The 26,487-nt window shown below is 39.6% G+C and overlaps 1 protein-coding gene across 2 annotated transcripts in view; it reads left to right on the plus strand.

Annotated features, from left to right (window-relative positions):
* LOC121961554 (FERM domain-containing protein 5-like) overlaps window positions 1–26,487 on the plus strand; it is an 83,817-nt gene that overhangs the window by 15,882 nt on the left and 41,448 nt on the right. Inside the window, exon 1 of one of the 2 annotated variants that reach the window (XM_088079678.1) lies at window positions 17,138–17,251. The exons of the other annotated variant lie outside the window; for it this stretch is intronic. The gene's annotated coding sequence lies outside the window, so the exon portion shown is untranslated. Of the gene's footprint in view, window positions 1–17,137; window positions 17,252–26,487 lie in introns of those variants that run through there. 2 annotated transcript variants of the gene reach the window in all.

The raw sequence follows: 26,487 nt of genomic DNA on the forward strand, positions 1-26,487 counted from the left end.
ACTAATGATGTTTTCAGCGAGGTGCTCTTAATTGTTAGTGTGTGGATGTTGTTGCTTTTCTTGTGTGTTTGCATTTGTGTTGTATTTGTGTGCATCAGTATTTAAAAAAACAACCCCAAAAACAGTTCACTTGCATATCTGAGTGGTGTGAATTCATGCATAAATAAGATAGCACCAAAAAAAAAAAAATGGTGTCATGTGTCCACTGGGGTATGTGTTAGGTGCTTTGTAAAGAAAAGGCAAAAAGCTTTAATTACAAACGGATGCTGACGTCCTGTAGGGCTGTCTGCTGGCTCGGCACATTACAGACAGAAGTATCCCTCATTGTGTGTGTGTGTGTGTTTCTGTCTGTCTGTGTGTGTGTGTCTGTGTCTGTGTGTGTGCCTGCAGGTGCTGTAGGATGCCGATTTTACATCGGACTAGAGGAAATAGAGATATTACACTATAAAGACTGCTGTAATGATTCTCACAAGGGTAACAGACTGTCTGCTAATTACTCTGCGGCAGAGTGACAAAATGCAAATGCACTAATGGCTTGCAGATGAGTTGATGCAATGTGATGAAGATTTTAAAGATTCAAAGGTTCTTATAAGTATTGTGATTTTGAAAAGGATAAGGGATGCACCCATTTAACGACATTGCTTTCAGTCGATATGGGCCTTGTTGATTGCCATCGACCTATCACGGAATAAAATTACATTTACCAATGGCATTGGCCAATGTCTTTCTGTTGTGTCACATCAACTTTATAGAGGCTTAAAAACCAGGGCTCAAACTAATGGCATCCCGCTGTCCCCAAAACAATCTAAACTATGTTTGGGATAAACAGAGGTCTCCCTGGGATGCTGTTGGGACAAAAGGGCACAGTAAACTCAGTCAAGGCACACACCTTTTTTGTTTCCCTGGTGATGTGACAATGTGAATAACGAATCTGTGTGAAAATCAGAAGCAGGAGAGTTAGCAAACATTAGCTTTAAGCAGTCGATGACCAGAATGCGAATTTGCCTTCCTTTGGATAGCGAAGGAATGGACCTCCGTACTCTGTCTCTCTGTTTCTGATTAATATTCTTACCCTAATCAATCACACACCACTTGCCTACACCTAACCAGTTTAACCAACAAGGAAATGAGAAATAGCCAGTCATAAGGAGAGTAGGGCGGATAATTCTTTCACTATCCAAATTTGCGGCCGAAGCTAACAGCAGACAGAGGTTGCTGTAAGTTACATTATGATGTGTTCAGCTCTCTTCAGTAAAAGTGAGAATTAGGCGAAGATAAATTATACTGTTCTCATGATTTGTTCAAACATAAACTTGTAAAATACAGTTTTTGGTGAGACATGAATGTGTGTTTGAGGAATAAGTTAATTGTTTTCACAGCAATCTAAAATCAATATTAGAGAGGGAATTACGATATATTACATGTAGTAAAATGGCTTTTGAAGCAGTAATTTTAAAAAAAGGTTTTTTCAATGTAAAAGACGGTTATTTAAAGGTTGTTTTATAAATATGTATGATTGAATTTGTGCTCATTTAAAAGAAGTGTAATAAAGGGACTAAATGACTTTACATTCATTCCTTCAACACTTTTTTAAAATAATGTAGTTTTCTTTTTTCCCCTAGAGAATAAATAACAACAAAAACAAACTAAACAACAAAGAAAACATTGGTTTCAGCTATAAGCTGGATTGCTATTTTTAACATCGGCATTGGTATCAGCTCACAACGGGTGCATCCCTTGCTGTGACTTAAATGTTTTTTTGTGATGTTAGCCGTATAAACACAGCTCCATGTGCCTGTGCATGTGCAGTAGTGTCTGACGCAGCCACATTACTGTGTTTGGCATTTTTCTATTCTTGAGGACAGTTTATATGTCCATACACGAGGCTCATCATATACTAATAGAGAGCACCTCTGTCTGTGTGGTCAGTCTGGGCTTTGTCTTGCGGTCTGCGGTGTGTGTGTATTTATGTTGTACTTGTCTTGTATGTCATCTCCAGGGAGTGTGCGGCTATCTGCACTGTAATGTGGGATGATGCTGTGCTCTTCCTGTTGTGTCCACAGAGCCAAGGCCATGTGCAAAACTATTATTTGGTAAAGAAACTTAGCAGGGCAGGTGTGTGTTCATTGTTCAGTAGCACAGCCCTGAAGAGGCCCTTTGACAGTGCAGTTAAATCAGTGTGAGCTTCAAGGTAAGAAATACAAAAGGTATGAATCAGCAGATTAGTGCACTTGGCCAGATCGCAAAAACTGCACAAAAACATCTGAATATCATAGTGTTTTTTTTCCAGATGATGTTCTACAATAGATTGTTTTTCATATGCCCAAAATGTTTTAGCTTTTTAATGCTGCCAAATAAAAACACTAAAACCAAACAGTTTATTGTTTCCAATCACAATAGTTACAAAAACAGTAAGTGCCCCCCTCCCAGCACTCACATAAATCACTGCACTGTGTAGTATTCAGCTAGTACACAGCTCTCTCCCACTCTCTATTACACACTCACTGTTTCTGTTTCTAAACTTCTATTCAGCAGTTATTCTTTCTGTGTTTTCATTACAGCGAAAATGCTGATCTTTTTTTTTTTTTTAACATATTCCCTTGTATACATTTTGGCCAATTTCCATTTAATTCCCCTGAGTTTATTTTAAATAACCCAACTCACTTAGCAGTACTCACTTCTCATATTATCCCATTGTCTCTACACATTACAATAATAATGTTTTAATAGTGTGAAGGCATGAAGGCTTTTATTGTGAAGCAGCTACAGCTAGTTTTAATCACTGATGCCAACTAAAAGTCATTGTTTGGTTTAAACTAAAACTTAAAACCAAGATTTTTTAAAAACCCTTTTTGTCAGCAGATCAAAGGGTCAGCAAAAGCTAAATGTTGCTGTAAAGTGTGTTACTGATGGACAGACGGACAGACTTTCCGACTGTAAATTCTTCTGACTGGTGGGAAAAAACACATCTCCTAATTTTGTTGTTCTCATCGCCACAACATGACAACTGCGTCTGTTGAATATTGAATGATGTGAGACAGACCCAGATTTCCCTTAGCTCCAAACACTAGTGCAGCAGCAACCGTTTAATTTTACCTCGTCTGCTAGGACACTTTAGCTCATTTTTGGAGCTGTTGCTGAAGTACTGAATGGCAGTGACGTTTTCTCCTGGGGAAATATAGTTGCTGTAGTAAAACAAATCTGTCCAGTCTTTCAGACAGCTAGGATCAGATTTTCATTCAAGAGTTCAACTGGGAAAAGAGCAAAACTCTGGCTGTAGTTTGAGCTGATATAAATTGAATCTAGGCTTATCAATTTTTCACAGGGCTTTGTTCGAGAGGCTCTGTTGATATGCAGCTTTTGTTAAATCTCCATGGTTGGTCCCATGTGTTTTTATAAAGGAGCAACTTAATTTAGCAAGTGCACTAGATATTTCTGCAATATGAAGCACTTCAGTGTTGGCTGAATGTAGATTCACATGGTTGCTCATGAAAATAATTTTGTATGCCCTTTGCTTTTAAATTCAGTTAATGTTGATGAGATGTGTCAATGTGTTTGTGACACAGTATGCTGCGTATGTTGTTGCTTAAGATATTTTACTTTTGAAGAATCACGTCTCTGTGTCTTCAGAAACTTGATGAACGTTATCAAACATGTGACACTGGTCTAGATGTGGCACAGTCTTTGTGCCAGCGTGCTCTGCTCTGCAGTTGATGTGTATCTCTGTAATGTAAAATATGATTCTGTAGCAGGAATATAGTGTGAAAGGAATACTTTGACAGTTTTGGAAATTTGCTTTCTTGCTTTCTTGTTGAGATTATGTGAGACGATTGATAACGCTCAAGTATATTTGTACGTTCAAAACACAGCTACAGCCAGGAAAGGGCAGTTGCCAACTTGACAAATTCCTTACTAGACTTTTTAGACCCTGTTAGCGACCTTTTTTCTAGCAACAAAAGAAAAGCAACTTGTGGCAAATTTAGCAACATATCTAGGCCATCTGGGAAAAGAGAGAAACACTGTAATTTATTCCCATGCTGATCACAATTATTGCAAACCAAGGCTCATGCCATTCAAATGTTTTGTTGAGACTGTCTGTATTGAATCTAACTTGGCGATGTTTTTATGCTTGCATTCATACACAAAGATGTCACCATAAAAGTCACAGTCCTGACTCTACAGAGGGCTAATTGATGCATGTAGTGTACAATGCACATCATTAATAAAAATCTTTATTTTTACAAAAAACAAACAGTAAAAATGCCAAGTTGTGGTATGTTATGGGTGGAAAACTAGCTTTAGAGGTTCTGGTAAACAGCTTTTGTTACCTTTTGAAATGGCCAGGCTAACCTTCCCCCCCTATTTCCAGTCTTTGTGCAAAGCTAAGCTAACCAACTGCTGTGTCATTTTTACCGGGCAGACACGAGAGTGTTACCAGTCTTCTCATCTAAATCTTGGCAAGAATAATAAGCCAACCAGCCAAGCCAGTCTAATGGCATTTTATTTGTGAATGATGGTTCAGAGAGCTTGAATGAAATAAATTAGATCTTGCAATCAGAGTTGGAAAGATTTAAGGTTATGTAAGAGTACATGCAAAATAAACAATGAGATACCCGATTCACATATTACACCTTTATTTCCTTTTGATTAATATGCCTCCTGATATCACCAACACAGGGATTGCAGGCTAGATGCTGATGGTGAATAACAGTAGATGCTGTTTTACCAGATTTTTCTAACGCTCTATGTTAAACGGGAGGCATACGGTCAATCATTTTATTACCAAGGGCAAAGCCATCCGTCTCCCTCCCCTTCACATCACTCAGACCAGTCTGGATCCCCCTCATCCTACGCGACTGCACACTCTTTTTAGCTGCGCTTCACAGTCCACAAGTCTGCTGCCATCTATTTTTAAACTCTTGCTATAGCCGAGCAGCTGCATGTGCGTGGAATATTAAGCACTGCTCTTCTTACCGGCTCTTGCTCATCCCCTCTCTAACCGTGGGTAACTGTAGTCATCATCGGCTCACTTCCATACGCAGAACAGTCACACACTTCAGTCAAGTGCCAGCCAAAGAGCTCTCACTGTTTCTTCCTGGCTCTCTTTCTTTCCCTCTTGCACTCTTCCCTGCACACACAAACACACAATCAGTCTGCTGTCTTTTCCGCTACATCTCCCTCTTTCTCATCTGCCTTTCATCACCCCTTTAGTATTCCCTTTGTCTCTTTGCTGAGCTTAGTTTCTCCAACCTTTTCTGGCATGGTAAGCAGTGTGATCAGTGAGCAGACTCCAGACTGGCTAACAAACTACTCTGTAATCTTATGACGTCTCACAGAGAGCTGCTGTTCTGATACGCAGGGCTGATCAGCACTTCGCTAAATGTGTGTGTGTGTGTGTGTGTGTGTGTGTGTGTGTGTGTGTGTGTGTGTGTTTCTTAAAACTAGAAGAAAGGAAGAGGCATCACAGATCTGCGTGCCCTATGGGAGCTTTTTCTTCTTCTTCTTCTTCTTCTTCTTCTTCTTCTCCTCTGTGCCTGTCTTCATGGCTCTCAGAGATGTGGACAGCATGAGAATGACTCACTGAGAGGCATTGATCTTAGATATCAGAATTTACTACATATAGCTCTTGACATTTTGTACAACATACTGTTCCATGTTAAAATGAAATGGTTTATTTGGATGTTTATGGACCAAGCTCTTCTTTCGAAACACAAGGGTTTGAGTTTGTGCGTCAGAGCTTAGAGGCTTGATTATTTACTGTTTAATTCAGAAGGTTTTGTGTTAGATTGAACAGAGGGGTGGTCATACAAGCAGAAATTGAGTATTGTTTGTCAGAAAACTGAAGTTAAATTTGATTTGAAGTGTGCTCATGTGGACATCAAAGACATGCCAAGCGACATTTTGAGCAGCTCCTTTGATACTGTATGTCAAGTAGAATCAAATCAAGCTGTTGATAGCGGTATTCTTGCACACATAAATGTCAAACAAACTGATATTACATGTCTCCTTGTGTCTTGCTCACGAATCTAAAAAAGACACCTGCACACTACAGTGTTTCCCACAGAACAAGAGTGGATGTGTGGCAGTAGCTGTTGGCATTTTTGCAGGTCTGTGAACACAGTGCAGGAGGAGCTCCTCATGAGTTCTTTTTTTTCCTTAGCAGCAGTTTGTGACTCGAGGGGTGAATAATTGATCCGTTCAGAGGTGATCAGATTGATGGATGAAAGGAGCAGCTGCAGCAAGTTTTTGCAAACTTTTAGACCATGCAGAATGAATGGCTAAGTTTAGCTTTCAATGCACCTGATGATCTAATGCTCCATCGGTGCACTTCCTGGAATTTGCTGCTGGTACCCAATGGTTTATTTTTAGGTACTTTTCTTCTATTCTCACCCAGGCATTCCCACTTAGTTTTGCTCTCAGGTACCAAGATTTGGCACAGATTTAACCTGAATCGGTACTCTGTAGTAACAATGCCATTCAGTCAGTCAGTACCCTTAAAAGTGCACACGTCCACTAAGAATACAAAAAAACGTTCAGGCCCATGCCTTCCTCCATTAACACCATGGAAGGAAAAAAATCTGATCTGAGGAAAATTATTCATTGGTTGCTCAAACATGGTCACAGTATGAAAGGTGGATTTGGAAGTAAACAGAAAATCTTAATTGATTGGACTGACATTCAGCCCTGATGAGATCTCTGTGCCTTTTGAAGGAGTCTGAATTTTTGTCATGTTGATTGTCAAGAAAGGAGGGGGCCAGAAGGCAACAGTCACTTTTCTATGAGGCAGCTACCATAGCTCGTTTTTTAAAACTGACTGACAGGGTCTTTCATCTTTCATTCATCTCTCAGCTGCATTTGCGTTTTCCAAGTTTGAAACTCCAAAACACAAGACTCTGTTGGTTTAATTTGACTACATTTGACTGACAGTGCTGACAACATGAGCAAACCACCCCTGCCATTACATAGTGATTAAAATTGTTGCTAAACTCTGTTTTACGCAAGGAGCAGGAGATCACCTTTTTTCAAATAAGCCATGCCCACATCAAATGAATGACAAAAGCAATGATTTAAAAAAAGAAAGAAATACAGAAGTTTCTCAGATGAAATAACCAGAGTAAAGTTAGTTTGGTTAGGATTCCTTCACTTATCGTAATAAGCTTATAAAGAACATTGGATTGTAGGGCCTTTAACCCTCTACAAAATATTGCATAATCTTTCTCATTTCGGGGAAGGCAAGGGAGGGCCAGGGGTCATTCAGATTGCACCTTCTTTATGTAAATATGTTGGTTAATTTGCTTGCCATTAATTAAGGAGGTTTCAAATGAATAGTGTTGCGAGAGGGAGAGGCCACTAGTTCCACATTAAATGTTTCCTCATTTTGCATTCCCATTTCATTTTTTTAAAAAACATTATCCTCAGAAAAAAAGTTTTGCTTTTACTAAAACTTAAATATAGCATGCTTAATCAAAGTGGACATCCTTAAATACCTTTACTTCTTTCTCTTAAGTGATAGCACATCTTCTGTGATGCTGTGGCTGCCAAAATAGATGAGGAGAAACTTATTGTTGAGGGAAAAAAATACTCAGTGTCCCACATCCACATAAGAAATGATTAACTCCAGTAAATTATAGCTGAGAGAGGTTGGCTCTTCGGGTGAGGAATCAAGTAAAGTAACACCCAACTGGCTCCTGAATCCATCCGGGGCAGCAGTTCAACTTCACTTGGTGCTGTACATCATAAACTCGATTTGCTGTGCCGACCTGTTGACTCGCTGCACCACAGCTCTCCTGTTTTTGCTGGGATACTGGTGGGATGTTTCCAGGTTGTATGAATGTGAATGAATGTGTGTGGAAGCATAGCTATTAAACTTGCGGTCTTCAGCATAATATAGCTTTATATGTTAACTTTTTTTATTTTTGTTTAATTACCCCTCAGAGCAATTTTGGCATCTGAAATGGTTACACATGCTACTGATTTCTAATATAAACAGGCATCTAATTAGATTCACACACTTGGTTTCTGAGCCTCAGACATCACCACCACTTCATTTCCATGTTTAAAACAATCCCCAGGCTTTTAACTGATGATGGGATGCTAACTACTGAGCACTCCTTTTTTCCCCTTCCTTTGTTTCCTACTGCTCTCTTTCTCTCAGTGTTTTTTCAGTCCTTTATTTCCCAGTCTCTCTCCAGAGCCTCATCTGGATCTCACATCATCTATATCAAAAGCATGAAGAGGATTTCTGCCTCAATTAGGGGGGAATACTGACTCAGAGATAATAATAGACATGTTGCTTTTTCGAGTTCACTGTGAAAACTTTTACATTTTTGCTACATGATTAATGTGGTGAAAGACAGCGGAGACTCATTTGAAATGCAGGTTTTTCTATTTTCCTGACCACTCTTCCGTAACTGAATTGCGCACATCTGTTTATTTGGAAGATTTATTTAGTGACTACTCTGGCTGAGGATTTAGGCAATCCCAACACAGCTGTTATTACAACATAGCAAAAGCTGACAAGGTCATGGTGATTTAGCTCGAAGGGCAAAGTCTTACATGAAAATCCTTCTTATTCTTCTGCCTTTCCAACCAAGCAGAAGACTTGTTATTTAATGTGTTGGTCCTCCCACAACACATCCTTATACCTAAACAACAGAACAGGCTGTTTGCCAATGACTCCCAAAACAACAGACATGACCTTTTGAAAGGACTTCGTGGTTAGGTGTGGGACACAAAACTACTTGGTATGGTTTATAAACGAAGATCATGGTTTGGGTTAAATTAAGTATTTTTGCAATGTTTGCATTTGAGTTCACACAGGACACAAACAGCTCTCTGCTGGGTTAAAGTCTTGCGTTTCTTTGACACATCAACCACCCCAAACCCCTCCCTACATGGACTTTGACACTTTTTGAGGCAGCGACATACCAAACTGACATCAAGGAACTAGTGGAGATAAAGGCCAACTGTTGCGTCGCCTCATTTCACCTGTGTCTCAGCCAAAAAGCAGCACATCAACACTTCAGAGACTACAGCCAACAGCTAACTGGCACATATGGTCTGCATCTCTCTATACAAGCAGGCGGCAGCAGTCTGTATTGTCATTCAAAAAGAGAAACTGGGAGACCGACAGGACGAATTCAAGATGCTAGTTAGCCGGTTTGCAAAACTCAACCCAATGTTTAAATAACAAGAGATGTTTACTGTGCGTCAGCGAACAATAACGAAAACAATTACAAACTGTTTCGGCTAAAAAGCTCACTGCCTAAAAAAGTATTCTTACCAAATAAAACAAGTTTGTTTTGATCTCCCTCCCTCTTTACTTAAGTCATTTGTTTGTTATTCTTATTTTCCGTTCTCTTCATGTGCACTAGGCTGAACTGCCAATCAGAATGGTGTCATTCACTGATGGGCTCTGCAGGCTCTCATGCGATTCAACATGCTGAATTGGCCGAAATAGTTGACGAGTGCACCAAAGTTGTGAGACATACCCCAAAAACTAGGGTGACAGACTCACCGACGGCTGATTGTCAAGCTGGCTGACAGTTGGCTTGATGTATCATGGCTTTTATACCTTGTGGCCTGACTCCTTTGCGGCCATCATAAGTGCCATGGCCCCTAGAGGTCGTTGCCTAACAATAGAAGTAAAAAGCGTCATAATAAGCTGACGATCCATATGGCTGTTTTTCGGCGAGAGCAGGCTGTCCTCCTAATATGTAAGAATATCATACCAGTTTGCATTCTGTCATACTTCTTTTATTGTTTTTAAATATCAGCAATAAGCTATTGTTGTGCTGCACATATCAGCTTGACGAGGAGTGAGTGAAGTCAGACGTCCCTGCACTAGTGGCCGTGTGTCATCTTGTCACAGCAGTACTACGTCCCAGCCAGCCAGCCTAGTGACTTTCCACCGCCCTTGGATTTTTGGAGATGCTGGGGAAGCACAGGTCTCCATGGCAACAAGATTATTACATCACTACTCTCCAGCTGCTGTCGTCAAGCTGGTGTTTGGCCAAGCTCTGCGGCAGCCCAACAGTGACTCCACACACTCATCACACACACACTGCTGCGCATGCCAAAGGACTTCTTTTGCAGCATTAATAGTTAAAATGTGATGTTTTTACATGAGACAATGTGTGTTTTAATAAAGGTTGCCAGCGTCCTGTATTTGTGTCTTTGAGTCATTATGGTGCAGTACTATGCATTTTTAACAGTGATAATCGGAACAAAAATACTATCATTTGGTGTTTCCCGCTTGTCAAATTTGACTTTGCTGCTTTTCTTTCACTTCCAATATAGGAAACTGAACATGTTTGGATTTTCAGCTATTTGTCTGACAAAACTGAAAATTTGAGGAGGCCTTCGACTAAAAGAAATCCCACTTTTCACTATTTTCTGATGTGTTTTTTTCAATCATGCTTTTAGTTTTTTTTTCATTTGAAAAAACAGTTTCTAAAGCAACCTTAATCATAACAAATAGAGTTACATGTCCATATGAAAAACCCACGCATACATCAGCTGTCTGTACTGCTCAGCTGTATGTATTTTTTATTTAGAAAAAAATTGTAGCCCTACCCAGAACCAAAGAAAATAAAAAACATGAACAGGGTGATAAAAAAAAAACAAACAAACAAAAAAAAACCAATAAAATATACTAGATGACCATGTATCGAGATAATTGTAGCTGTCTCTCCACTTGTAGCCTCCTTTACCCCAGTTTGGTTTTCGCCTTGGGGAAGGTTAGTCCTTAATACGTTTGGCACTGTTTAAATGGGGTTAACTGTCTCTGTTAGCCCAGTTTTCAGTAGGCTGGGTCCCTGTGGATGCCTGTGATAGATGACACATGAAAGGAACTTACCTACGGCTGGCTGCGATATGCACATGCAGAGGATGAGGTTGTGATTGTTGCAAAAGGTCCAGCAGCATCGGGCCTGTCATATGCGCAGCTTCAACACAGCCGGCTCCCTTTTCTTGACCCCTGTCTCAGCCATCCAGGTTGTTTTAAAAAGGTTGAAAAATGCACCATGTCCCTCAGCGACATCATTCATCAAGTTGCCATTACTGCCGCAGACAGGACAGTGTATCCCAGATGGCCTTGTGTACCTCCTACTTCGGCAGAGGTCAGAGTGACCTTGCCGCCTGACTGAACTCTCTTCGCCTGAACATTTATGTGTGCACAGCGTGATGTAGGCCCTGGGGTCTCACTAAGAGCAGAGAGTTGAGGATAGATGTGAAAATAGGGGTGTTGAAAAGCTTCAGGTGAGACTCACCTGCTGGCTGTGACTGTACTGCAGTATTCCTCACATTACTGTCATTTTACAGGACAGAAATAAGCATAAATATATTTGCAGGAAGTCAGTCAAATTTGTGTTTTAAAATACTATGATATCCTTTCATTTCCTTGGATGTTATCCTCTCGCCCTTGCTCACCCAGTTCTCACATCATTCAGGTACATTTTAGAGCTAAAATAAGAATTATGATGTCAGCACATATATCTGCAGAACAGTCATGGGTGTGGGGATTAAAAATTTATAAATTGTCAGAAGGTGGAGGATAATGCAGCAGAATGAGAGGTGAGGAGAGAAACTGAGGGGACAGAGAGAGGAGAGGCATGGAGGGATGAAATAATTACACATTTTTATGTAAAACTTGTGCTTGGCTTTGATTCTGTACAGTATGGGTCCATAGAGAGTTATCTTGAACTTCACTGCAACCCTTATGCATTTACAGAGAAATACTAAACCATACTAATCTTAAATTGGCACTGTCTTAATGGTGCTGTTTTATTTGTGTCAGGGCTTTACATGGGCACATTCTCAGATAAAGAACTGGCTTTGCAGGCAGTTATCGTCAGCAAGGGAGACAAGTGCTTCAGCACTGAGAAACATAGAAATAACTGCAGGATCATGGAAAGCACTTTGATATCCTTCCATTGAAGCACACCAAGAAGAGTACTTCTTATTGTGGCCACTGTTCAGCTGTGGGGGATTCAGGCTGAACATGTGAAGCAGAATCACATGCTGGACTGGACTAAACCTGTAATTTCAAGTTAGATTTAAGCAAAAAAGGAGTAATTTGTTTTTGATATCATTTCATGATTTAAAGTGCATTTTTATGTTTGTGTTTTTGCTCTCATATGTTTTGTTTTAAGGAGCCTTGTTACTAGTCCTCTGGTGTAGTGAATAACAGCCCATCTCAGGCCACAGGAAGTGCGCCTGACTTTGAAGCCAGTTTTCATAGTGGCCAGTGTAATTACATCCATCGCAAAAATACTTTTTCCCATTGATAGATGTGGCGAAATAGAAATCTGTAAATCGGTGGATACATTTCTTTAAGCGTTACAACCCTTGCCAAATGACTTGTTTCACTGTAAGAATCCGATTCATTCAGTTCAATAACATTTGGAAAGTCTAAAAGAGCTCCCCAATTAAATCATTTTATCCCCATTCCAGTTAGCAGAGCACTAAACCGGCAGCTCGGCTAGCAGAAGTCACAAGTTTACCTACACTATGGTTCGCACAGTAATGGCAATCATCTGGGTAATTTTATATGCAGCAGTTCAATCTTTTTGGAATTATGCGCCACTGAGCAACTTGTATAGGAATGAACAAGGCCCTGCCTCTAACACTGTAGATAAGTGAAAAACATTCTGAGCATGCTTTTTTCAGCTAATTTACATCGCGAGTGCTGTAGTGATGTCACTAAAATTCAGTTGACTGTTAAATTAAATGTTTTATGTCCTGAAGGAAAGTATCAGCTTTACTATATTCTCCGAAACATTCCCTCAGAGAAATAAAGCAATGAATGTAAATGGTCTAACTGGTAGCAGCCGTGGGTTTCGAAAAAGTGTACATGTATAGTTTTGACAGCCCCCACACATCCAGTTTTCATATGAGTAGCCTTAATTTCACCCTGATAAATGAGCAAACTGTTCACACCTTCCCGTAGCTCAAAGGGGCATTAAGTGGTGTTAACTTTGGAAAGGATGGCTACTCTCCAGTTAATGAAATGTCACCCATTTGACGTGAATTTATAAAGACATTAATCATAAAATGGATAAATAAGCAGTGATGTCAGAATTCCAAATGACTCCATAAATGAGCACATGGCCAAAGTAAATATTCATAAACTAATATGTATCTTATTGATTAATATTTACGTTGGGCAGGCATGGAAAATTCAGAGTCACTGTAAACTCTAAGGAGTTAGAGAGCGAAGGAAGCGTAGAAATTGTTTAAATCTGTGATCATCTATTAAATGTAAATATGTCATTGTTTGCTGTGTAATTTTAACTGGCACAGATCACAGTGGACTGAAAACTTTACTTGAATGGATTACATATTTAATAGAGCAGTGTATTTAGATTGAAATGTCTAAGTCTCAGAGAGATACAGGCCAACTGGAGGCAGGTTAATTTCATTTTCTTCTTTGACACCTAAAAACATCTTCAAGACTGGCTCTCCTTTCTTAATTGGTGACATTTCAGAGAATAGAAAACACTTCAAATTGCAATAATTAATAGTAATAATTATTAGTAGTAAATAATTAATTAATTTACACATTTTAGTGTAATTACTATTACTCCCATTAAGCTCTCTACTGAGACAGGATCTGATATCTGCAGGTGATGTGACTAAATGTGTTTGTTGTCTGAAAAAATGCATTTCCAACTGATTACTTGACAAAAACGATTTAACTAAAGCCCTTGATGTGTACATAATTTACATTTTCCTTGAACTCCTCTCTGTACTCTATAAGTATGGCTCAGCTGTTGTTCCTCATTAATTAGTCAGCGAGTTCTGACTTTGCAGAAACGCCTGACCCCGGTCTCCGGCAGTCTTACCTGGATACTTTTACTTTACGTTAATTTGCTCTTGTGGGGATAAACCACCAAAAAAATGCTTATCCAGACTTCTATATAGTGTTGAGGACTGGCTCTTCTATATGTGATTAATCAGTGACAGTGTTTTCATATTTGTTCGTCAACTTTTACAGTTTTATTTACTCACAATAGCTGCTTTTACACTGCATGTTCAAAGTTTCATAGTTTCATTAAGCATTGGGTGCTTTATTTTCTTTTTAAAGTATTGGTTCAGGCATCATTTAAGCAGTGGTAACATTTTAAAAATATCATTTTAGCACCAGTATTGATAAAAAAAAACAAAGGATACCAAATCCTGTATCGTGCTTTATCTCTCTGACAGCCTGTTTATTTTGGAGACTAGCTGTAATCACTTTCCCCACAAAGCTGCAATGACTTTCAATGTTCTTATGGACTACAAAGGCAATAGGTAATGTTTCCTTTGTATTAGGACAATCTGCATGTCAGTCATGCTACCTCTCCCCTCGACGGCCAGCCAGGCTAAAGACATTTAGACTGCATCTAAAAGTCAATTACCAACTCAAAGGATCAATAATTGCTCTGTTCTTTGTGGAACACAGAGTATAGTAATGATACGAGGACCTCAGAACCCAATTTTCACTCAATTAACGTATGCTTTTTTGAACAGACGTGGCTCCCAGTCTGGTGGGCTATTTCACTCCAAACATCATTTGTTCATTTGACGTTTGTTCAATATTGCAGCAGTGGAGCAATGATGACTGTTTAGCGAGCCAGACTTATTACTAAGAAACACTGCAGCTCTGCTTCACACATCTCACAGGATGTTTGAGTGCACCCAGTTTACAGGATGCATGAGCTGGACAGCTAGATTGTGCATACATTAAGTGTTCTCTTTCAGATGAAACATTAATACTTATGCAGTCATTGATGCTAAGGACGTGGCTGTAACAGGGCTTCTTTATGTGTCAGTCATCTTCCATAATGCAGCGCACGCAGAGAAATGAGGCTTGTTGTGTTCGAGGCTTGGCAACACGTGATGGTATAAACCTCATCAGTCAGCTGCCATTTAAGGCTCCCTTCCTCTGCTCCTGAGTGCACCCTGAGAGTGAGTGTCGGAGGTACTGGAGCTTTTAATTGAAAGACTTGTACTGGAAGTATCTCTGTCCCAAATGTCGTCTCAATGGGATTTTCACTCTTCCTCCTTAGCCAGTTACATGGGTTCAGCTGCATCTCTAACTTCCCCTCATTCTTAGAGTACAACACTGAGACACAGGCATGAAAATCAGCTGCGTATTAAACACACAACAGCACAGAAAAGTTAACACACTGAATATTTAGTTCTGCCCAAAGAGATGAAAGACAGCAATGAAAGTAGATGTGTAGTGAGCCAATTTATGTGAACCTTTTTGCATATCAAAAAGAAGAGGGAGTCACTCTCTGATGGAGACCTTTGTGATCCCTATGTGCATCTTATGTTGAGACACTAAATAAGATATTAGCAGGCTGACATAATCATGTGCTGCTATCCTTGGCTGTCTGCTCGTCATTATAAGCAAACTGATTTGGCCATCAGGGGGCAGCAGAAATGATCTAATAAAGGTAATAAAGTTGGTAACGAGTGCCCAAAGAATGAGTCCTCAATCTCAGAAATGAGTTAGCATATGAGCACTCTGGTTCCCTGGTCTTGAAGTCAACAGGTTTTTTTTAATGTGTTTTTGGTTAGATGCCTAAAATAAGGTTTGTGGTTAACACAAGCTTAAAATACTTCCACTTTTTCTTCTGTGGCATAAAATATGTCAGTAAATACCGTACTCATGAACTTTGAAGCTCATATATGTCTTTAAAAAGGCGGCTGCTAACACATGGCTAATTGAGACTACAGACCATCATCACACCGAACACGGCTTTACAGCCTTGTGTGATGGCGATATTAAGTCAACGTTAAAGTAGTGATTTTACAGCCTAAGCTTTTTTTTTTGGTCCTTACCTTTTTTACGTGTGGTGATTTTATTTAGGCTTAAAAAAAATCCTAAAAGTGGTCATTTATGGAGATTATTTCGCTGAAAAAAAATGTGTAAGTATCATAAATGTTTGTTTACCACTGAGTTTATTTTCTGTAATATTCCAAAATCCAGTGAAAAAAATCCCATAGGCTTTTTGACGAGGGAAACAGGGTGACACTAACTTCTGCGTTGGCCTAAAGAAAAATGTAATCTCTGGAGCACTAGCAAACAGTTTCTTATTCACACATCTGGCAGATATGAAGCAACATATGTACACAGCAATAATAATAGTAACAATAACATAACATATGAAAATACTAAAAGAAATCTCATGATTGCCCTGAACTGCATAGTTCCAAAACAACTTGAGAAGAAAAAAAAACCTAATTTAATCACTTTAAGCGTCCACAGAACGAAAGGTTGCCAACCGTTGCAGTAAAGCACAGATGGTGTGTGTAATAGTCAAAGCCACGCTGCCTTTGAACCACATTCAAGTTCATTTGTAATACACATGCAAATCCTATCGAACCATCGCTCTGTCCCTGAAATCCCCTTCAAACTGTATTTTTTTTTTTTTTTTTATCCTTCTCGTTTTTCCTCCTGCCTCAGTAAAGACAAATACTCAGGGGAAGGGGCTGCTCACTCCTTGGCTGCGCTGGACATAATGTTGGCTGAGGTTGCCTGTGCTGTGCTGTTTGCCCATGTTAGCGCTGCTGACAATGCCCTACAAGAGAAAGCTGGCATGGCTGCTGGCTTTAGCTGGGCACTCAGAGGAGGCTTAACTCACACCGGGGCAGCGGGCAGTGCCCTGTAAAATGAGCCAGCTTGGCCCTGTGTGAGATGTGTCTTTAAATGCTGCCTCAAATTAAATATCCAGCTCTTGTTAGAGTGACCTCCTGCATCACTATGCACTCTAGCAGTCTCATAAATTATCAGTCAGTCAATGTTAGTTGAATGACAAATAAAAAAAACTTTACAAGGTTAGGAGTTAAGCTACAACAGCAGGAAGACAAGAAACAGTGTAAATTGTCAAAAAGATATAAAACCTCTCAGTAGTATGTTGCTGCTGCTTTGTGAAAGCATCCCGTACTTGACCCGTCTGTCTTGTCGGACATAATGTCGGGCCCAGACATAAACAATCTGAATCACAGCTCCTGTCCGCCAGTGTGCTTTATGTGTGAGGAGTGTGTTGTTGAGCTGCGGGCTGTGTGACAGGAATAAGAACGACTCCTGGTTGTCCTCTCAGGGGCTCAGTGAATCTCTGCAGCTCTGCAGCTAATTGTCTCTGCTGCTGTGTGTCGGCATTCTGAACACTGCAGCACCGTTGCTCATGTCACAGGCTGCTGTTCGCTCCTGATTTTAATTGAGAAGGTCCTGTCTCACATGTGAAGATTTCAGCAGCAGGTAATATAATAAAAAAGATTATTTTAAGAACTGAAACATTAACTCCTTAATTTCTGGCTGTAGTGTTTTTTTTAATTTTTGTAAAAATTATTTCTGTGAAATTAAACTTGTTATGTCCCAATAACTTCCAAAAAAATCCTAATGTGAGGAATCACCAGCGCTTATTTATTGTCTTCCTTTCATCCCAGGACTTTCTCATAAGTGTCAGTGCACTTAAATGTGTCGCATCTGTGCATCGCCATGTCATGTGTTTTTCGTTGTGTGAGTTCATGCATGCAGTCTACCTTTATGCATGTCTCTCTTTCTCTCTCTCTCTCTCTCTCTCTCTCTGTGTGTGTGTGTGTGTGTGTGTGTGTGTGTGTGTGTGTGGCCCAGTCCCATAAGGCTCTCCAGCTCCTCTGTCATTAAAAGAGAGCAGTTTTATCCTTATTATCCCTGCACCCTGGAATTGACCGGCCCCGGAGAGTTAGCAGGGTGATTGGGGTAAAATGAATGTGTGCTGTGAGACTGCTTTTCATCCTAAATTTGGTTCTTTTATACCCTTGTGTTAAACTTTGACCTTTAAGCAGGAGTTTCAGTGATATTTCAAGCTAATTTCCACCACACCTAGTGATTTTCGCAAACTGGCTGTAACTTATGTTAAATTTATGACTCGACAGAAGTTTTGTCAATTCACTTCAGCAAGCAATCAGCCCTGCTTGTCAGCTGAAATAATTAGAATCATCCAGCTTCTTCTGCATATATTTCTGCAAAAATGTAGTGGAAAAACATCAATGCATCTTTGATTAATCATCATATTTAGCCTGCAAACCAATGTCAGCAGTGCACTTTTCATTGGTGAATGTTTGGTGGCTTACTCAAAAAGTTCATGTGCAGGTAAGGACAGGAAGTGTTCATATTTGTAAGGTAGAGAGTAAGATAAGAAGGGTATTTTAGCAGGAAAGCTACTGGGGGTTGTTTTAAACCTAAATGTGACTCTTGTGTTGTGTTACAGCAGGTTGCTGTCAGAGCGAAAATTGCATCCCATACGTTTCTGTGTTGAATGGGGTGATAAACATTTCTTTCCTTTGACACGCAAATTTGCATGACTCTCTAATGTCCAGCTAAACTGAAATCTCACGCTTAACAACTTTGCAGACTGCTGTTGTTTGCAAACCAGCCATGTTCTTCTGGCCTGGATTTCTATCTGACTGCTCTGTTTGTCGGTGGGATCATACAGATGACAGAACAGTGGCATAACTGCTCTATCCAAATATGGCTTATAATGAAGCCATTTGACTGACTGTATGGAAACAAGTTCCTCATCTACATAGATTGAGAACTAATGTTATTTGTGTTATGCAGCCAGACCATTTAGTCATTTGTTCCATTTCCAGTTTTGTCTTTTAACTTAACAATAGAAAAACCGAGTCAAAAGCTGTGGACCTGATCTGTTTACACAGGATACTGTACAGTTCTCCAAGCTGGGAGCACACGTCCACATTTATAAGGGAAGTCATTATGGGCTGACAACATCCACCTCAGGCAATCTTCAGTGCAAAGTTTGGTGTTACATTTGGTATTCTGGCTTTACTCAGCTGTCTTATTTTGTGCAGTGGCTGTTTGGAATTCACCCAAAATTGAACCAAAATTTGAAATGAAGTGATTTAAGATGCAGATTGTGTTTTCAGTTTTCTCAACATGATCATTTTTGAGCTTTAACCCACCATTACCTGCAAAGTTAATCGAAAGCTTGGTGATTGGGTGTTTTTGTCGAAATGCACTATGGTAGTCAACATCTACCTTCATGTGTCTGTCACTTTGACAGTTTATCAAAAGCACAAATATTTTTTAACATAATTGTTAATAGTTCTGACCGTTTAACAGGGAGTTTCATAACAACCCAAGCTGAAGAAGAACTCCAACTATGAGTCACGTCACATTTTCTCTGGGAAAAAAAAACCATAAGGGACCTTTTACAGTGGAGATAGCTGTAGCAGACAAAAACATGCAGATTTATTTTATTTGGTCTAACACCATCTATTAGCAGATGATGTGGGGATACTTCAGTGTAATGCTGAAATTCAGCCACAGTACTTGGTATGACTGACAGCTGAAATATGCTGGCTTTTCTTAATTTGTCAGTGCATTGCCATGAGTCAGCTGAACACTGCAGAATATATCTCTGTATATTTCTGGCACACTTGCTGTGCTGCAACTGAATTGCAATTTAATGACTCAGCAAAACCCATTTTCTGGCTTCCTTTGCATCCCTCTTGGTATTTGCAGGCCACTGTGATTGTGTACACTGCCAGCAAACGCTATCTTTGAAGTGCCATTTATATGGCCTCCAGCGATGTGTTTCCCAGTCTGCTCTCCATGACAAAATATAAGACTCTGCTAAGACATTTAGGGAGAGTCAGTAGTTTTGTCAGTAGTTTTGTTGAAGGAAGAGGGATGATGTCCTCTGCTGTCCCAAGATTAAATGCAGCATGTTAGAACTACACACCACTCAATACAAGCTTTAACTAATTAAACATCTTGGGATTTATTCATAAACAAATAAACAGTCAATGGAAAAATTAGCTAAAATAACGTCAGAGGGAAAAAGATTGCCAATATGAAAGAAAAGTCTCTTGATGTGCAATAAAATGTTAAAACTATGAGTCATCTTTGCTTCAAACCATGTTTCTGATGATTAAATGCTCTGTAGTTAATAAGCAAAATATTTCCAACGAATGACATTCTTTTGTATGTATGAATCTGCATTACTCCATATTACTGAATTTAATCATCCATCTTTCAGTGCGTATTTTACATTGTCCATAGGCTATAAAAATGAGACAGACTTTGTATACATACATCAACATTATTTGTCCTGCTGTAATCTTTACTAGCAGTGTCAACGTCGTGATGGCTGGTATTGTTTTCACCTCATCAGTCTGAGTTAATTTGTGTCATCGTGGCACAATGTGGTCCTTTTGACACCAATTGTAACAAGATGGACACAGAGCCAATATTGAGTATTTTGCCGGGTGTATATTGTCTGTGTGTGGACAGATTTTCTCTGACGCCGCAACTGTTGAAGGTAGAGTCACAAAACTTTACAGGTGTGTATTTGACACACACACACACACACACACACACACACACACACACACACACACACACACACACACACACACACACGCCCCTGGCCATCCCATCATTCGCTTTACATCTTGGAACACTGTATCATAGCTGAGGTAATCCCATCGTAAAATGGACTCTAATTTCAATTAGGATAGGATTTGGCCTCATCGCTGTCTCTGGAGCTGAACATTAGAATAATATCTCAGATTAGTAACTCCAAATTCATGTGTGTCTGTGGTGGACGTTTTGGTAAGACCAGCCTGGAGCACTGATGTTTTTTTATGATTTTTTTTTTTTTTAAGAGAAGTCAGCACATTATTTCATCTTTTCATCTAGGTAGAAACAGAAAAATGTATTTCTCTTTCAGATTTTATGGGCCTACAGATTTGCAAACATACTTTCTTGGAAAAATTCAGTGAAATTCTAAACTTTTACTAATTTTTTGTGGGGCGGACATGGTGAGTGCTCCTCAAAAGCTCTTTCACTAATGGAATCCAGCAAGCTGAATATATTGACATGATGTAACTGGACTTCCTTCTAGTTATAGGAGTTGGTTTGCAGCAACTCTTGATTCTGATACCAGAGATGCAATGTGACAGAGCTGGAGGACGAGTAGCAGCCCAGGAAGGAGATAAAAGACTACTGAACTCCTCTGAGGGCACTGGTGCAAATCTGGGAAATGAATGTGCCTAGCAGTCTATTCAAAGTCAGTGAATGTTGATGTTGTACTCCAAAAAAATTAGCTGTGCCTGTGTCTGCACCTGCTAACACTTAGACGCTACAGGCTTTAATGCGATAGGTTCCATATAACTGCACTGGAGGATGTAATTGTACCGTGAGGTGTTGGATAAAAGACAGCTGGCTGTGTCCCTGTTAGGAGGATTTGGTTTAGAAGGAAAAGCATGAAAAAAATGTTGCATCTGTCTAAAGTAAATAAAATGCCTTTTCCTCCAGTCTGCAGTTAAAACTTGTGAGGCAGAAGTAACATACTTTTACATCCTCCAGTGCTCTTTATGCACTGACCCTGCTGTCTGTGTTTATGCTGTGGCCTGCCATTACTTTGAAGCAGAAAACACAACTTCTTCTCTCGCTGCCGTTTGTGTGCTCTTCCTCCTGTCATGGATTTTCATTTCCCACTGTTACATACTGTTTAAAAAAACCAACAAAACCTGACAGTGTTTGTGTAGAACAAAGTACACTCTTCATCTTAAAATAGATCATTTGACAAACTACAATAGCCCAGTTGAAGAGGTAATACTTGGAGATTGCCGCCCTTCAGCAGATGGAGCAGACTTTAGAGACTAGAGGTTGGAGATGCGGATAACAGCTCAGCGGGAGGAAAGAGAGCCTTTGATAGTGCTTTTTATCCTGCAGGCACCTGCTTTAACACCAGAGCTTTCTTGTTCAAGATCTTTTGACTCTACCAGGTTTAAACTTTGAAACAAAGTTTTTAAAAAACTCTTCTATTTCCCAGCTCAGTGGTAGCAGCAACTGTTAAGGGCTAATATAGCAATATTCAAATGTCAAAGGGTAAGACTACTTTTTTTGTGAACACTCACTCCGTAATTGTAAAGAAAGAAGGTTTTCAATCGCTGTCGAACCCCCTAACTGTCAGATGTCATGTTATCTTTTCAAGCAACCAGATCAGAGTTGATAATCAGTCTGTTTTCAGACATAAAGCCCCTCCTTACTAATGTGCCTTCAGCTGTTTGTGCCTCAATAAGACAATTTCTTCAGAGACTAATTTCCAAATCCCACTTTCTATCGATTCAGTCATGCAGCGAAAGGCCATTCATCTTTCACTCTGAAGTTTCATGTCACAGGTGGCATTTTCATGACCACAAAATGCACTTTTAGTATTTTTGTTCCATGTGGCATGAGAGGGCAAAGTGCAATGAGATGAAATATGTTGGCACAAGGTGAGGTGTTGGTATTTTGGTGAAACTTGGGTCTGAGACACCCCGTTGAAAAAAGAAATGTCAAGGCGCCAATGTAATTCAGTTAATGATTTCCCCCGGCATTATGCTGATGTTCTGCCAGCTTATATGTGCAAACCATCAGCATGTTGTTATTAACTTTCGAGGTTCCCGTGGAAAACAAACAGCTGTGTCCCACCAACCCTATGCAGACTTTCTAGCTATTATTTCACTATAGCAGTGCTTTTCACACCGCCACTAAAGGGGTCCTCGTGTGTTGGTATGTGACGCCAAGGGCCACTGATTAAGTATCAGTGGAATCTGACAAGTTGGGAGTGAGACTGGGTAGCTCATTAGGTTTGCAATGCAAATGTAAATGCTACCTTAAAAAATTAAAACAAACTGAAAGCAATTAAACAAAATAGTGTAGCATGTGTTTGCCTGTATTTTACAAGTTTTATTGTGATATACAGTATATCACATAGTAATTATTGTGTGGATCATTGTTTTGCAAAACACTAATATGGTTACCGCCTTTTAATAACCCCATAAAAATAAATGCAACTTTCAAACTGACACTGTATTTGTGGTGTTTTTACACATTCTACAGTCAGTTATTGTCTTATCATTGGGTGAGCCATTTTTGTCATGTGACACTGTGACTGGACGATTCATAATTACACACACATTCATTTACATTCCTCTTAAACAGACTCTTTTCTGCTGATGGTGCTGTGAGTATATTAATGAAAGTGTGCTTGGATACTTCTTCATTATTGTTGTGCTCACAGTGCCTTTACAATGGTCTTTCCAATTTTGCCAATAAAACCCTGTTTTATTTAACAAGTAAAAGCAAGATCTTGCATAAAATAAAATGAGCACAAATATTGTATTGTGTATGATATACGCCATAGGTTTTTCTTAGATGATTTACCACAGTGGCCCACTGACTTTGTTATTTCAGCACCTCCACACGGGTTAGAAGTTATATCGAACGATATACTTCCAAGCTGTGTTTCCACATTTGTGCGTATTCAGTGTTAAAGGTCCTGTGTGGGTGTTTAATCACTGCTCATGTGCTGAGGTTATATGGCTGAGATACAGCAGAGGGCTGCACATGCCTGCAGGTCGAAACAATGGAAAATACAGTAGTGTAGTATTGTGTGTAGAGCATGGTTATAAAAGGAGACATTTTCCAAACAAAGCATCAGATCATTTTCAAAAGAAAGAGTCAATATGAATGATTCTTTGGGCGCATTTTCATACAAATGTAAAACATAAAGTTATGGACAAAGACATTCTTCCAATCTGGAATTTAGAACATTGTGACCTTACTGTATAAAATTACTGCTCATGCATACATCATCTGTTTTTAACATTTCTATTGTAAACAAAGATGTTCAAATAGAGATGGTTTACCCTCTCTCTGTGGGTAAATGCTGAGATGGTAATTAAAGTGCGTGGGCAATTATGCAACTAAGAAAATTGCTCTCAGCAGACATTTAGATGGTTTTAAAAATCATCAAATGCACAATAAAAAATAATCTATATAACTCTGTGGAAATGAGTATCCAAGGAACTTCATATTCAACAGAGTAAATGTCAATTTATTTTGCTTCACAATGGACAGTTTATGGAGATTTGTAAATGGAAATAGTTGGCCTGAGAAGTTACTCTTATCTTTCCCCTATAAGGTTTACTTTAAGAAGACAGGATCTGTGTAAGTTCTTTTATAGGTGACTTCTGTACTTTTAAACCTGGACTTTATTTTCTTAAGTGCAAAAACTAGATACAACTATATTAAAAGCGGTCGAGTATTGAGCGAGAGTTCTGATGTCAGCAGCAGCAAAATAGACTGTGATGTATCCACTCAGGGTGTTTGTGTAACCTCAGTGTATGTCCACTACAAGTGCCTGATTTTTGCCACTGACAGGCTCAGATTATTGTCTTAATTGTCTGAAAACATTGTTAAACCCTTTTGTTAAAGAGTAACTAGAGACAGCAGTGAAATCACCATTGCCAAACCTACCGCACTCGTCAAAAGTTACACGTTAAAGTTATTTTAACGTATATAGAGCCAGCATATCATCACATCTGAATGGGTAAAATAAGGGTTTATTTTAATCACACCAGAGTTTGTGATTATTGGACCAGTGGAAAGACAAGCCAAGAATATTAATAATAAGATGTTTTTTTCCTATCGACTTTGAAGTAAGTGTGTTTTATGATGACAGAATTCCTGTTTATTTAAACTGAGTCTGGTGGGTTTGGCGAATGTGATATCTGGGCCATTTTTGTTTAACAGAAAAAATCTCACTCTTTAGCAGAAAGGTCTATCCCTATAGGATCCTTTCCATAATGTCGTCAGTGACTCAGAATGCAAGTCTGAGTCTGTAGCAAAACCAAGCAGTTTTAATGGATTACAGTGATGATGCACAAATGCTTGTTAATATTAAATTGCAGCCTGTTTTTCTGGCTGCTGACTTCAGCGATTGTGCTAAATAATGGTCCAGTTTCAAAAGTTCTTGTCTCATTGGTCCCTTGAACACAAAAACATGGAAAAATAGGACCTAGGTTGAAAAGTACTGAAGTTACCTTTTAAACAAAGAGAACAAGGTGGACAGTAAACTATTCAAAATCCAGTGCTTAGAAGTAAGGCTGGTTTGAAACAGTTTTCCTTATTTGGCATTTGACAAAGCAAATCACATGATTCCTGAGCGGTTGCATGTGGAGGTCAAAGCCCAGATGCATATATGCTTTTGAGGCGTATGCACACACACACACACACACACACACACACACACACACACACACACACAAATACAAAACACTTTGATCTCAGCAGCCAATGTTATTTACCCGGTTTGTCTTTTTGTAGTAAGAACAACAGGTTCAAGACATAACCGGCACCATTCTTGGCTCTTCCTCTCATCACATCCACCCACCACAATGACCTTAACTCTAAGGGAGACAACTCAGACAGCTCAGCATGAGTTTAGCTGGTGTGAAGTTGCTTCAGTCAAAACTGCCTGAGAATGTAGTATCTTCTTTTTGTCTTAGCCTGTTGTTCTCTATTTTAGGTATATGACCCTGGATGTTGAGATTAGCTGTGATTTAGTACCCCTTTCTCCCCTTACTGAAAAAGAATTACTTAGATTTTCCCCAGGATTCCCCGCTTGCCTCAGTGGCATGTCCAGCTCCCTCTATCAACAGATCGGTACAAGAGGGAAGCTATTTTACTGCTGCTCTGGCTCAGTTTTCTATTCACAAAACCATTCTGGCAGCATCCTGGCTGTTGTGACAGCACACTGACGGTCACATTGTCCCCAAAGGAAATAAACCAATTCATCCAATGCACAAGTGTGCTCATGGTGCATTCTGGGGAGTATGAGGAAAGATAATGAAAAAGCTTTTGTGAGGAGGATACATCGCCTCAACATTGTCTGTAAGCATGTCTTTGTACATGTGCACACCATCTGGTACTGTGATGAAATAAGATAGTGATAAACTGTGTGTGTGTGTGGTGTTTATGTGTGTGTGTTTTCATGGTTTTAAGATAACTGAGCCTAAGTGCCTGGTGTGTGTGTGAGTGTGAGTGAGCTGTGAAACACAACAGCGTCCTTCCGAATCCTTGTCTGGATGCAAGCGCAGCAGATGCAGGGCGCCTCCTTCTATCATGGACCGTGATCAGTAACACGTTTGACCTGCTATGTGCACGGTCAGGGCAACAGTATCGGCTGTTAGCAGTTTTTACAGAGCGAACCTCTGTCTGCGGCGTTAGAGCGCTAAGCTTTTTGTTACAGTCCTGCCCTAAGGCAGTCCTTATAGCATGCTACTAAGGTCTTTCCAGAGAGAAATTTTTCATTTTTACTTTAAAATTGTGTCTTAAGATAGCACATTCTTTCCTTATTTATTTTTTTAATAGTGTATCTGTGGGTTCTTCTCTCAGTGATTCAACCACAATCTCATGCGGTAAATCTTATCACTTACCTTCTCACGGTGAGCCAAATGGTTGCTCAGCCGAGTAATAACGTCTATGTATTAGCAGTGCTCCTTGAGTTAATCTCTTAAATAGCCTGCCATTATTGAAGAGTTGTTGGGTGAAGTGACCTCTGGGCATTTACCTCAGGTAGCCTCTCAGTACTTAAACCACTTATTTCTGCCACTTTGCATAAATGAAAACCTGTTAACACCATCCCCACAATAGAG

This window comes from Plectropomus leopardus, chromosome 1 (assembly GCF_026936395.1).
Source record: "Plectropomus leopardus strain MGB_pleo_1.0 chromosome 1, ASM2693639v1, whole genome shotgun sequence".
Taxonomy (NCBI): Eukaryota; Metazoa; Chordata; class Actinopteri; order Perciformes; family Serranidae; genus Plectropomus; species Plectropomus leopardus.